Raw genomic sequence first — 13,601 nt, 5'->3', positions numbered from 1 at the left:
GATTCTGTTGTGGCGGCTGGTCACGATAACAACTAGGTGTCTTGGCGTGTGTCATGATTCTGTTGTGACGGCTGGTCACGATAACAACTAGGTGTCTTGGCGTGTGTCATGATTCTGTTGTGACGGCTGGTCACGATAACAACTAGGTGTCTCGGCGTGTGTCATGATTCTGTTGTGGCGGCTGGTCACGATAACAACTAGGTGTCTCGGCGTGTGTCATGATTCTGTTGTGGCGGCTGGTCACGATAACAACTAGGTGTCTCGGCGTGTGTCATGATTCTGTTGTGACGGCTGGTCACGATAACAACTAGGTGTCTTGGCGTGTGTCATGATTCTGTTGTGACGGCTGGTCACGATAACAACTAGGTGTCTTGGCGTGTGTCATGATTCTGTTGTGGCGGCTGGTCACGATAACAACTAGGTGTCTTGGCGTGTGTCATGATTCTGTTGTGACGGCTGGTCACGATAACAACTAGGTGTCTTGGCGTGTGTCATGATTCTGTTGTGACGGCTGGTCACGATAACAACTAGGTGTCTTGGCGTGTGTCATGATTCTGTTGTGGCGGCTGGTCACGATAACAACTAGGTGCCTTGGCGTGTGTCATGATTCTGTTGTGGCGGCTGGTCACGATAACAACTAGGTGTCTTGGCGTGTGTCATGATTCTGTTGTGACGGCTGGTCACGATAACAACTAGGTGTCTTGGCGTGTGTCATGATTCTGTTGTGACGGCTGGTCACGATAACAACTAGGTGTCTTGGCGTGTGTCATGATTCTGTTGTGGCGGCTGGTCACGATAACAACTAGGTGTCTTGGCGTGTGTCATGATTCTGTTGTGGCGGCTGGTCACGATAACAACTAGGTGTCTTGGCGTGTGTCATGATTCTGTTGTGACGGCTGGTCACGATAACAACTAGGTGTCTTGGCGTGTGTCATGATTCTGTTGTGGCGGCTGGTCACGATAACAACTAGGTGTCTTGGCGTGTGTCATGATTCTGTTGTGGCGGCTGGTCACGATAACAACCTTGACTAGGTGCCTTGGCGTGTGTCATGATCATTCTGTTGTGGCGGCTGGTCACGATAACAACTTTGACTAGGTGCCTTGGCGTGTGTCATATCATTCTGTTGTGGCGGCTGGTCACGATAACAACCTTGACTAGGTGCCTTGGCGTGTGTCATGATCATTCTGTTGTGGCGGCTGGTCACGATAACAACTGAGGTGCCTTGGCGTGTGTCATGATTCTGTTGTGGCGGCTGGTCACGATAACAACTGAGGTGCCTTGGCGTGTGTCATGATTCTGTTGTGGCGGCTGGTCACGATAACAACTGAGGTGCCTTGGCGTGTGTCATGATTCTGTTGTTGAAATGACAAAATAAATTCTATAAGTTTTAGTTTCGATAGGTTCCTGACCAAAAATGTAATTCCAGCTTTTATTTCAACTGCAATGGAGACTTCCAGGGTAACTCACTAGCACTGGCTCACCGTGCCGGTGTAACACGAAATGTTTACTCCACGAAAAATTTACTCCGGAGTAAATATTTCGTACGAAATTCTTACTCCGAGTACACTTTTCGTACGAGAAAAGAACTCCCCAAGGCACGAAAAAATTACTCCCTCCACGAAATTTTTACTCCCCATTTTTATATTTAGTCAAGTTTTGACTAAATATTTTAACATCGAGGGGGAATCGAAACGAGGGTCGTGGTGTATGTGCGTGTGTCTGTCTGTGTGTGTGTGTGTGTGTGTAGAGCGATTCAGACTAAACTACTGGACCGATCTTTATGAAATTTGACATGAGAGTTCCTGGGTATGAAATCCCCGAAGGTTTTTTTCATTTTTTTGATAAATGTCTTTGATGACGTCATATCCGGCTTTTCGTGAAAGTTGAGGCGGCACTGTCACGCCCTCATTTTTCAACCAAATTGGTTCAAATTTTGGTCAAGTAATCTTCGACGAAGCCCGGGGTTCGGTATTGCATTTCAGCTTGCTGGCTTAAAAATTAATTAATGACTTTGGTCATTAAAAATCTGAAAATCTTAAAAAAAAAAAAAATTTATAAAACGATCCAAATTTACGTTTATCTTATTCTCCATCATTTGCTGATTCCAAAAACATATAAATATGTTATATTTGGATTAAAAACAAGCTCTGAAAATTAAATATATAAAAATTATTATCAAAATTTTTTTTTCGAAATCAATTCAAAAACATTTTCATCTTATTCCTTGTCGGTTCCTGATTCTAAAAATATATAGATATGATATGTTTGGATTAAAAACACGCTCAGAAAGTTAAAACGAAGAGAGGTACAGAAAAGCGTGCTATCCTTCTTAGCGCAACGAATACCCCGCTCTTCTTGTCAATTCCACGGGCACTGCCTTTGCCACGGGCGGTGGAGTGACGATGCTACGAGTATACGGTCTTGCTGCGTTGCGTTGCGTTCAGTTTCCTTCTGTGAGTTCGACAGCTACTTGACTAAATATTGTATTTTCGCCTTACGCGACTTGTTTTTACTTCCAGTAAAAATCTCGTACGCAAACTGAATGGGATGCGGGCGAAGGGATAATGCCAATAAGTGATATCGCGCACACGAATGTCGCCGCGCTACCCTCCTTCCACCACCAAGACTAACAGGGGACAAGGGAGTAAAAATTTCGTACACCTGGCATGGGAAGTTTATTTGCTCGTGTTGGGGTGAAGTAATTTATTCGTTATTTATTCGTCAGGGGAGTAACATTTTTGTACGAAATGTTTACTCGGAACTCACCTGTCTTGGGGAGTAATTTTCTCGTGCAATGGGGGAGTGCTTTTTTTCGTAAAGGGAGTAGCTTTTTCGTACGAAATGTTTACTCCGGAGTAAAAATCTCGTGGGAGTAATTTTCTCGTGTTACACCGGCGCACACACACACACACACACACACGCACCGTGCGGCGCACACACGCACACACTGGCACACACACACACACACACACACACACACTGACACGCACACACACACACACCCTCACACACACCGTGCGCGCGCGCGCACGCACACACACACACACACACACACACACACACAAACATGCTCGCCGTTACTGGTATGCTGTTTCGAAATACTACCATTATCTTATTCAGTGATGGAAATCTCCTGGCAGAAAAAACCCCACACTGATACATCTGTTTGAACAATCGTTGTAAACTGTACTTCCTTCTTCGGCGTACTCGTATGTATACCTATCTACTTAAAACAAAAAGGCTTATACTTATGCATGTTCGAGTCGCATTAATTCTACCCGAGTTAAACTTGCATATATATAAATACGTCTGACAGGCAAGGTGGTTATAGTGATATATCTGATAGAATGCCAGAGATAGACGATACCGTATACATTACTTCCGCATTCAAAGAGAAAGATAGGTGCTTGAATGCTTGCCCCACAGGGTGCAATATCGAAAAGATAAGGTCAAAAGTAGCACGTCGCGTAAAACAATATTAAAACATTTAGTCTATCTGTCGGCCGAAAAGAATGAACGTGATTAACATATTGCATTTTTTCAACAAACATACCATAAATACATATTTCTGGGGTCAGGAAATAAAAGAGAACCCAATAACATTACTGTACTGTCTGTTTTTTCAACTTAAACGTGAAGTCGAATTGCATTAAGCAACTTACATGTAATACTTTTTGAGCTTGAAATTAGTCCAAAAAATGCTATTCCATAGTCCGGGCCGAGCAAAAGGTTGTTTGACCAAATGGCCGTGGCAATCAATTTAATATTAAAAAAAAAATTTGCGGTCGCCACTGCGCCCCTCAACTTTTTTTTCTCTTTAAAAGTCGGTAATAACGTCTTCAAAGACATTAAATTTTACAGAAAAACGATACAAATTTCTCTTGATACCATCTCGAAGAATTCATGTACAAAGTTTCATAAACATAATCAGTAGTTTTCTGGGAATCGCTACACACACACACACACACACACACTCACACACACACACACATACACACTCGCACGCACGCACACACACCCTTACACACATGCCCACACACACTTACACCCACACACACACACACACACTCTTACACGCACGTACGCACGTACACACACACACACACACACACACACACTCTTACACGCACGTACGCAGGCACATACACACTCACACACACACACATACACATACACATACACACACACACACACACACACACACACACGCAAAGCACGCACACGCACATACGCGCATACCTACGCCATCACCCTCGTCTCGATCCCCAGTCTACCGGAATACATTTAGTCAAATATTGACTATATGTAAGAAGCGGTAGACTGTCTTTACGGGGTTTTACGTGTCCTGCTTGTCAGGTAGATAACAGTCAGGTAGATAACAGTCAAAAAGGATTTACAGTGCCAGGTGATCACCAAATATTTGGGTATATCGGTCGACTCGTACCCGGGATCAAAAACCGTCGTCTCGCTTGCTGATACGCACACCCAAGACTTCCTTAATTTGTAAGTACCTTTGGAGAGAATTAAGCAAGGAAGGTTAACTATTGAAAAGTTTAATCATGGGTCCATAGATTAACTAGTTTTGTTTCATGATTATTCATTTTCTGATAGTTAAAAGTTTTCTTGTGAAACCTTTGTTACATCTTCTTTGACATCACGATTTCAAACAAGTATATGCCTTCCAGCAAAAGATAGTAAAAAGTGTATTTTTCTTGCTGCCAAATGTATATAGTACGGTTGCTAGAAGCGCTGACCAACAAGTGTTCAGATATTTTTCTAATTGTCGTTTCTATATAGTAAAATATGTGCTGAAAACAGTCAGCTATCGCACCATCAAGAAATCGGTTCCCTAGTACCCCTTTAAGGCTCTGGAACCACCCCGGGTGGCAATATCGGGTCGCAACAAAGAGTGTTCCCCATAGCCGGAAAGAGCCTCAACCGTGAAAGATAGAAAGAAAGGTATTGAACAAAAAAGACGCACAACACCAATGTGAACCATTTGTGTTATCATACTTATATTAAAATATTGATGACCATGGAATAAATGGGTTATTTTTAGATTTCTGACAAAAAATCGCGAAAAACATGACAAATTGTCTTTTTTATAGCCTAAACTATGAAAGATTTAAAGACAAGTATTGAACACAAAAGATAGCAATGGATAATGGCAACAACATTTGCTCTCATTGTTGTACAAAATTGTTGATTGTTTTTTAATACTTTTCCGTTTTTGTGGATTTCACAAAGCATACCAATTAAACGGCAGTCCAGGTAACTCGTCCGAATTTTTGCGGCTAAGAGCCTCAACATTTGAAGATAGAAAGACTATCATTGAACAAAAACTATGGTAAACACTAATGTTAATAACTTTTGATCTCACACTGATATTGAAATATTGATGACCATGGAATTAATGGGCTATTTTCAGATTTGTGGGTACAAAATCGCCCAAAACATGACAAATTGTCTTTTTTCTAGCCTAAACTATGAAAGATTTAAAGACAAGTATTGAATATAAAAGATTAAACGGGATAATAGCAACAACATTTGCACTCATTGTTGTACAAAATTGTTGATTGTTCTTGAATATTTTCCGTTTTTGTGGATTTCACAAAGCGTACCGATTAATCGGCAACCCGTGTCAATCATCCGAATTATTTCATGCTGCGCCAAAACGATTGAAAATGGATGGAATATTAGTGTTTGAAGACAAAAGGCGCACATTGTCATGTTAAGCATATCTTGTTACACCGTATACACATCAAAATCGTGATAGCTCTTGGTTTGAATGTTACAATGTTTGATTTTGTGCAAGTTACACACATTGATACTGACAAAATGTAATGATATTCCAGGACAATATATCCAGCGCGCTCTTTGGGTCCCCAAAACACTGTACATGGTGAGTCCCATTGTGGTGCCAAAGTAGAAAATAATTATATTCACTTTAGCGATAGTCCGCAGTAGACGACATCAAATGACACAGACTGTAATGATAACTCAAAACTCGTCATCGCTCTCAGCAAACGCGTCAAAGTCAACCTCCTCATCTTCTTCCTCGTCTTCCTCGTCATCCTCTTCTTCACAACCACCATCTGCCAGAAGATCGATCAGCGACACAGGTAGGATGGGCTTGAGGCACCACACGGGTTCCAGGACTCCGTCTGCATTTTTCGTCCATCCCTGCCCCTGGTCGTAGGGTTTGGGCCTCTCCAGAATGCCTTCATGAGCACGCTTGTACAGGGCAACGCGGTGGTTTACTCGCTGAATGTGCGGCATCAGAGCAGATTGGCAGAGAGGCATGCGGGCTAGATCGACCTTACACTTGGACGTGAGTTTCTCGTTGTCTCCCACCATCTTGCGGAGAAACTTTCCACGAACGACTGGTGCAGTCCTCTCCGCTGTACACATAGAACCCAAGAAGAGTGGCACAGTAGTCATGCCCCAGGGACTCTGCAAGCTCAGAGAGGTTGATCAGTTGCCGATGTTTTCCTGATCCCGTATACAGTCAACTTGATGGCTTCAGCGTGGTAGAGAAGAATGACAAAGATGTCCGTGTCCGGGGTTCTGACCACAGCGTTCTTGTATCCCAGCGCTGCGGCATGATGGAGGTACAGCACCACCCTGGTGTCAGTCTCTTCCTGGTTGCTGTAGATACTGGGAACCTCATGCACCTCTACCTGAAAACACAATGGCCATTAGAACATTTAGATTGGAGTCTAAACTGGAAAATATCTGAAGACTCCAATCTAAATGTTATAATGGCCATTGTGTTTTCAGGTAGAGATGCATGAGGTTCCCAATATCTACCACGCTGAAGCCATCAAGTTGACTGTATACCTGGATACGGGATCAGGAAAACATCGGCAACTGATCAACCTCTCTGAGCTTGCAGAGTCCCTGGGGCATGACTACTGTGCCACTCTTCTTGGGTTCTATGTGTACAGCGGAGAGGACTGCACCAGTGCATTCAAAGGAAAGGGGAAGGTGGGGCCCCTTAAGAAACTGGAGAAGAACCCCAAGTTTCACACGGCATTCAGGCAGCTTGGTGACGACTGGGATGTCAAACTTCGGGTGGTGAAGCAGTTGGAAGAGTTTACGTGCCTGATGTACAATTACAGTCGTGAGAAATCAGTTGATGTCGTTCGTGGAAAGCTACTCCGCAAGATGGTGGGAGACAACGAGAAACTCACGTCCAAGTGTAAGGTCGATCTAGCCCGCATGCCTCTCTGCCAATCTGCTCTGATGCCGCACATTCAGCGAGTAAACCACCGCGTTGCCCTGTACAAGCGTGCTCATGAAGGCATTCTGGAGAGGCCCAAACCCTACGACCAGGGGCAGGGATGGACGAAAAATGCAGACGGAGTCCTGGAACCCGTGTGGTGCCTCAAGCCCATCCTACCTGTGTCGCTGATCGATCTTCTGGCAGATGGTGGTTGTGAAGAAGAGGATGACGAGGAAGACGAGGAAGAAGATGAGGAGGTTGCATGACTTTGACGCGTTTGCTGAAAGCGATGACGAGTTTTGAGTTATCATTACAGTCTGTGTCATTTGATGTCGTCTACTGCGGACTATCGCTAAAGTGAATATAATTATTTTCTACTTTGGCACCACAATGGGACTCACCATGTACAGTGTTTTGGGGACCCAAAGAGCGCGCTGGATATATTGTCCTGGAATATCATTACATTTTGTCAGTATCAATGTGTGTAACTTGCGCAAAATCAAACATTGTAATATTCAAACCAAGAGCTATCACGATTTTGATGTGTATACGGTGTAACAAGATATGCTTAACATGACAATGTGCGCCTTTTGTCTTCAAACACTAATATTCTATCCATTTTCAATCGTTTTGGCGCAGCATGAAATAATTCGGATGATTGACACGGGTTGCCGATTAATCGGTACGCTTTGTGAAATCCACAAAAACGGAAAATATTCAAGAACAATCAACAATTTTGTACAACAATGAGTGCAAATGTTGTTGCTATTATCCCGTTCAATCTTTTATATTCAATACTTGTCTTTAAATCTTTCATAGTTTAGGCTAGAAAAAAGACAATTTGTCATGTTTTGGGCGATTTTGTACCCACAAATCTGAAAATAGCCCATTAATTCCATGGTCATCAATATTTCAATATCAGTGTGAGATCAAAAGTTATTAACATTAGTGTTTACCATAGTTTTTGTTCAATGATAGTCTTTCTATCTTCAAATGTTGAGGCTCTTAGCCGCAAAAATTCGGACGAGTTACCTGGACTGCCGTTTAATTGGTATGCTTTTGAAATCAACAAAAACGGAAAAGTATTTAAAAACAATCAACTATTATGTACAACAATGAGAGACAATGTTGTTGCCATTATCCATTTCTATCTTTTGTGTTCAATACTTGTCTTTAAATCTTTCATAGTTTAGGCTATAAAAAAGACAATTTGTCATGTTTTTCGCGATTTTTTGTCAGAAATCTAAAAATAACCCATTTATTCCATGGTCATCAATATTTTAATATAAGTATGATAACACAAATGGTTCACATTGGTGTTGTGCGTCTTTTTTGTTCAATACCTTTCTTTCTATCTTTCACGGTTGAGGCTCTTTCCGGCTATGGGGAACACTCTTTGTTGCGACCCGATATTGCCACCCGGGGTGGTTCCAGAGCCTTAAAGGGGTACTAGGGAACCGATTTCTTGATGGTGCGATAGCTGACCGTTTTCAGCACATATTTTACTATCTAGAAACGACAATTAGAAAAATATCTGAACACTTGTTGGTCAGCGCTTCTAGCCACTAAACTAATATTAATGAAGTAATCATAAAACAAAGCTTATTACATAAAGCCTGGTTCATTTCGCTTTCAAAGTGTATATGATTCAGAATGGTCAGTCTTTATGTGTTGACCTGGGAGATGTTTAAGATGAACATTTAAGATAGGGGTCAAAATCAAACGTCAGAAAACCGTCACAAAGCTCTCTCCTCTCTTAATTCAGTCTCCGAAGTCAGAATAAAACGTAGAAAAACTGTTAAAAAAACATATGATCGACAGCAACCCAAATAGCAATGACACTAAGAATTTCATCTAAAACACGTAAGAATTTGTGTTGTGACTCCGCTGTTATTGTGCGTTGCTATTGTATAGTGTATTCAATAGCAACAAAGTGCACACATAGGCTATTTGTATAAATGCATGGAAACTAAACTTACGAGACTAAATGAGGAAACTTTAGCATATTCCAACGGACGTTAACTTAACTTTAGGGTACAATAAAACCTGTCCGTAATCTATGTTAATTGAACATTTTAGACAGCCCCGAAGTGTTTTACTGGTGATGCCTTTCAGCCTATTTCTTTTAAGGCTCGTCCAGACACTCCCGGCCGACCCTGTCCACATTTGACTTATGCTCAAAACGGCGCGCCGCAGCGTGCTATGATCGCGAAGCGTTATTTGCAGAAGAATAGCGCGTGTTCTAATTTCTATGACACAGACATAGCCGAACGACGGAAATTTGACCAATCAGAGCAAACCAGAGCGATGACGTCAGCCACTCGCGGCGCGGCAGTCGAATGCAACTGAACCTTCTTGTCAGGTGACCCGCTCCACTGATACCGCGTTGTGAAAAGAATCGTCGATGTGTGGCCACTCGGCAAATCCCGCGCGACGCACAAAACGGCCTGCGGCGCATAGAGCGCATAGAGCGTAAAACGGCGTCCAAGTCTGGACAGGGCTTAAGCGTTGAAAAAACATTGTTGTCATGAGCAGACACACAACTGATAGATTCTCTTGATATTTTGTATCAAACGTATGATTGCATGTACCTATTAGCATACCAAATTTATCGCCGTTTTGACGTGTGTCTGATGAATGATCTTCCCCCAATAACTAAATTTTAGCACTTCTTTGCATACCCGAAAACTGTTATTGATTGTACCATAATACTTGTTTTAGTAGAGCTACCTCTTTTGCTTAAAAAAAAAGTATTGAAAAGCTCGCTTTCGGTCGCATTTCAATACTTAAAAACGCAACTCATGTAAACCTGGCATGACACAGCAAACCATGTAGTATTCTCTACTTACTTCGGTTTAAATATGTTAAGGCCGACACCATGAATGAATGTTATGATATCAGTCGCTTTACGAGATTTATTCATCCTCGCTTTCTTTCATCTCCAGATTCTGCGTTTTAACTGACAGAGGACTTTGCCCAACATAAACTTCTGTTCTGTGAGCCAGGAAGGTACTATACATTTGACGAAATAGATTAGCCAAAATAGGAGGCACTCAAACCTCATGGCGTATTACAGCACTCCCAAACCCTCTCAGCTTAGCGAGAAGGAGAAGCGAATACTGGAGGATAAGGAGAAAGATATTGTCGAGCTTATGAACCCCTTAAAAGTAACCAAGTTTCTGCTTGATAAGGGAGTCATCGATGAAACTGACAGAACAAACATTATCCAGCAAGTCGTTGTTAGAGATCAAATCAGAGTTCTTCTGGGAATGATTCCAATGCGGGGTGCAGATGCTTTTGTCCAATTTGTGAAAGTGCTCGACCAGTCAGGAACAGAAAACCACGCAAAACTTGCACGCATTTTACGAAACGATGAGCCTTTCTCTCTTCAAGCCAACACAAAATTTGAAGAAAACCAATACGCAGAAATGAATGAAAGTTTAGAGAACCACGAGACCCGTATAAAATCCCTGGAAAAAGAAGCCAAAGAAGGGAAGAACGTGAAGGAATCGGAGTTCCTGAAGGCCGAATTGGAGCTGAAGACGAAGGAGCTGGCAGAAATAAAACAGCAACTGGAAGATTGCAAAGGACAGCTTAAGAAATCTGAGGAAGAAAAGGACACGCTTCGAAAGAAAATTGACGGGCGCAGTGGCGTGGTGGTAAGACGTCGGCCTCCTAATCGGGAGGTCGTGAGTTCGAATCCCGGTCGCTGCCGCCTGGTGGGTTAAGAGTGGAGATTTTTCCGATCTCCCAGGTCAACTTATGTGCAGACCTGCTAGTGACTTAACTCCCTTCGTGTGCACACGCAAGCACAAGACCAAGTGCGCACGGAAAAGATCCTGTAATCCATGTCAGAGTTCGGTGGGTTATAGAAACACGAAAATACCCAGCATGCTTCCTCCGAAAGCGGCGTATGGCTGCCTAAAGGGCGGGGTAAAAACGGTCATACACGTAAAAATCCACTCGTGCTAAAAACATGAGTGAACGTGGGAGTCTAAGCCCATGAACGAAGAAGAAGAAGAAGAAGAAAGAAAATTGAGGATCTGGAATGCGAGATTAAAACGCTAACAGAAAAGCATGATAAACAAATGCAGAGTTTGGAAGACGGCATGAACAAGAAGTTCGCAGATCAAGACAGACAAATGCAAGACCTCGCTCGTGCTGTAAAAAAACTTAATCCCAGACAGCAGCCAATGCCACGCATTAAACCAAGAAACAGATTCGAACACTAAATACGGTTCAGGTGAGTTGATACTTCTTTACATTTAGTGTCGAAACTTAGTTTTTATCAGAAAGGTTCGTGGAAGTATAATTACGTTGAGGACATAATTTAACGCAAACCTTTTCCCCCCCATTGATTTCCTTGATATGCAGTTGAGCCTTTTGCTCTCCACTTTAATTCGATTTGACGTTTAGTGTGGCATTTACATCACCAACAGGATGGTGATCAGCCCCCATCCATACCAATCCACATCTCTCTCTCTTTCTCTCTCTCTCTTTCTTTCTCTCTCTCACTCTCTCTCTCCACACCCTCTCTCTCTCTCTCTCTCTCTCTCTCTCTCTCTCTCTCTCTCTCTCTCTCTTTTATCATAGTAAAATAAAAATCTCTCTGGAAATGAGACTGCGCTTTGACGATGTTTTTGAAGAGTTGTTGGCATCGTTTAGTCTTTGCGTTGGGTTATCACGTGTCTGTGCACAAAAATCAACCGCTAACACATTGTTTGTTTGTGGTAAGACTATAATACGGACGGTATGCAAACAATCCTCAGCAAAGTCACACAGCAGTCATATACCTTGTATTTATTTTTACACCCGATTACCCCAAAGTGATAAAACCAAAAACATGGCTTGCAGTCCCCTCAAAAGAGACACTATGAGCGAGTTTTCGCGAGGAACAGGGTTGAGCTACGGTAGGGTCACTGCGCATGTCTGGTTTTGTTCTTCGCTGAAACGCTGTTGGGTTGTGTCCAGTCGCGTCCCTTGCAACAAGATGGCGACAAGCGCGTTACGGATTTACTGTTGTGGAGAGTTGATGGACGACGATGATGAACAAGCAGTACTGTTTTATTGTTGATGTGAATGTAATGCCAAAACATCGAACTATCGATTCGAACGTCAATGAAGAAGTGAGCGTGAAAATCGAGCGCAAAACAGCCGGGTAAAAGTTCAGGGCGCTAAAGTACATTTGAGCCGAAATCGCACCCAAACTCCTGTTGACCTCATTTCTTCCCAAAATAAACATCACTGCTAAAATAAAATGCATTAAAACCAAGACAGTATCCAACCCAGTATCCTTAATTTTTGAAAGGCTAAGTGATTTACAACAAATGTCTTCTCACAATCCGTAACTTTGTCAAAAAATATTTGCAGAAGTTTCTCACCTCGCCTTGGCAGCCATCTTGGAACTGGAGAGACCCTACGCAGGAAGCAAGGTTGAAAGTTGGTTAACCGGTGACGTCACTCCAGTCGTACCGGACCGAGTTTTTGCGACCTCCGGTTCGACTCGAGTCACCTTAGTTGACGCCAAAACTCGCTCTGTGTGGATCCACACTAGCTTTGCTTGGCCCTCTATGTGCGACCACGTGACGACGATCAGCCTTTGTTTGGTATGGAGAGTGTATACAACCGAAACCACAGTTTTACTCCTAACGTTAGTTTCTGTGAACGAAAAAGACAAATCATCAAACTACAAAGGTACATGCAGTCATGAATTGGCTAAATCTGAAATTATCGTTGAATAGCTTTAAAACTTTTTTCAGACAAATTTATGAATTTCGTGATTTTGTCTCAAGTACTTGAAAAGATCAACGTCAAAGTCAAAAGCGACAGTTTTTTTTTACTGAAGTACTGTAATTGAAATGAATAGACGGGCGCAGTGGCCTAGTGGATAAGACATGGGCCTCCTAATCGGAAGGTCGTGAGTTCAAATCCTGACCGCGGCCGCCTTGTGGGTTAAGGGTATAGATTTTTCCGATCTCCCAGGTCAACTTGTGTGCAGACCTGCTAGTGCCTTAACTCCCTTCGTGTGTACACGTAAGCATAATTAGACCAAATGCGCACGGAAAAGATCCGGTAATCCATGTCAGAGTTCGGTGGGTTACTGAAACACGAAAATACCCAGAATGCTTCCCCCGAAAGCGGCGTATGGCTGCCTGAATGGCGGGGTAAAAACGGTCATACACGTAGCCTAAGCATCCACTCGTGGCAAAAGCATGAGTAAACGTGGGAGTTTTAGCCCATGAACGAAGAAGAAGAAGAAGAAATAAACAGTTTGAGCAATCAGTTAGAAGTAACTGTCCTTTACTTTGTTTTTCAGATTCCGAACCGCTCCGCGTCGCCAGGATGTTGAACCATAGCATCTGTGTGTGACTTAGC

The sequence above is a fragment of the Littorina saxatilis genome, linkage group LG7 (assembly GCF_037325665.1).
Source record: "Littorina saxatilis isolate snail1 linkage group LG7, US_GU_Lsax_2.0, whole genome shotgun sequence".
NCBI classification, from domain to species: Eukaryota; Metazoa; Mollusca; class Gastropoda; order Littorinimorpha; family Littorinidae; genus Littorina; species Littorina saxatilis.
This window is presented reverse-complemented; position numbering follows the sequence as displayed.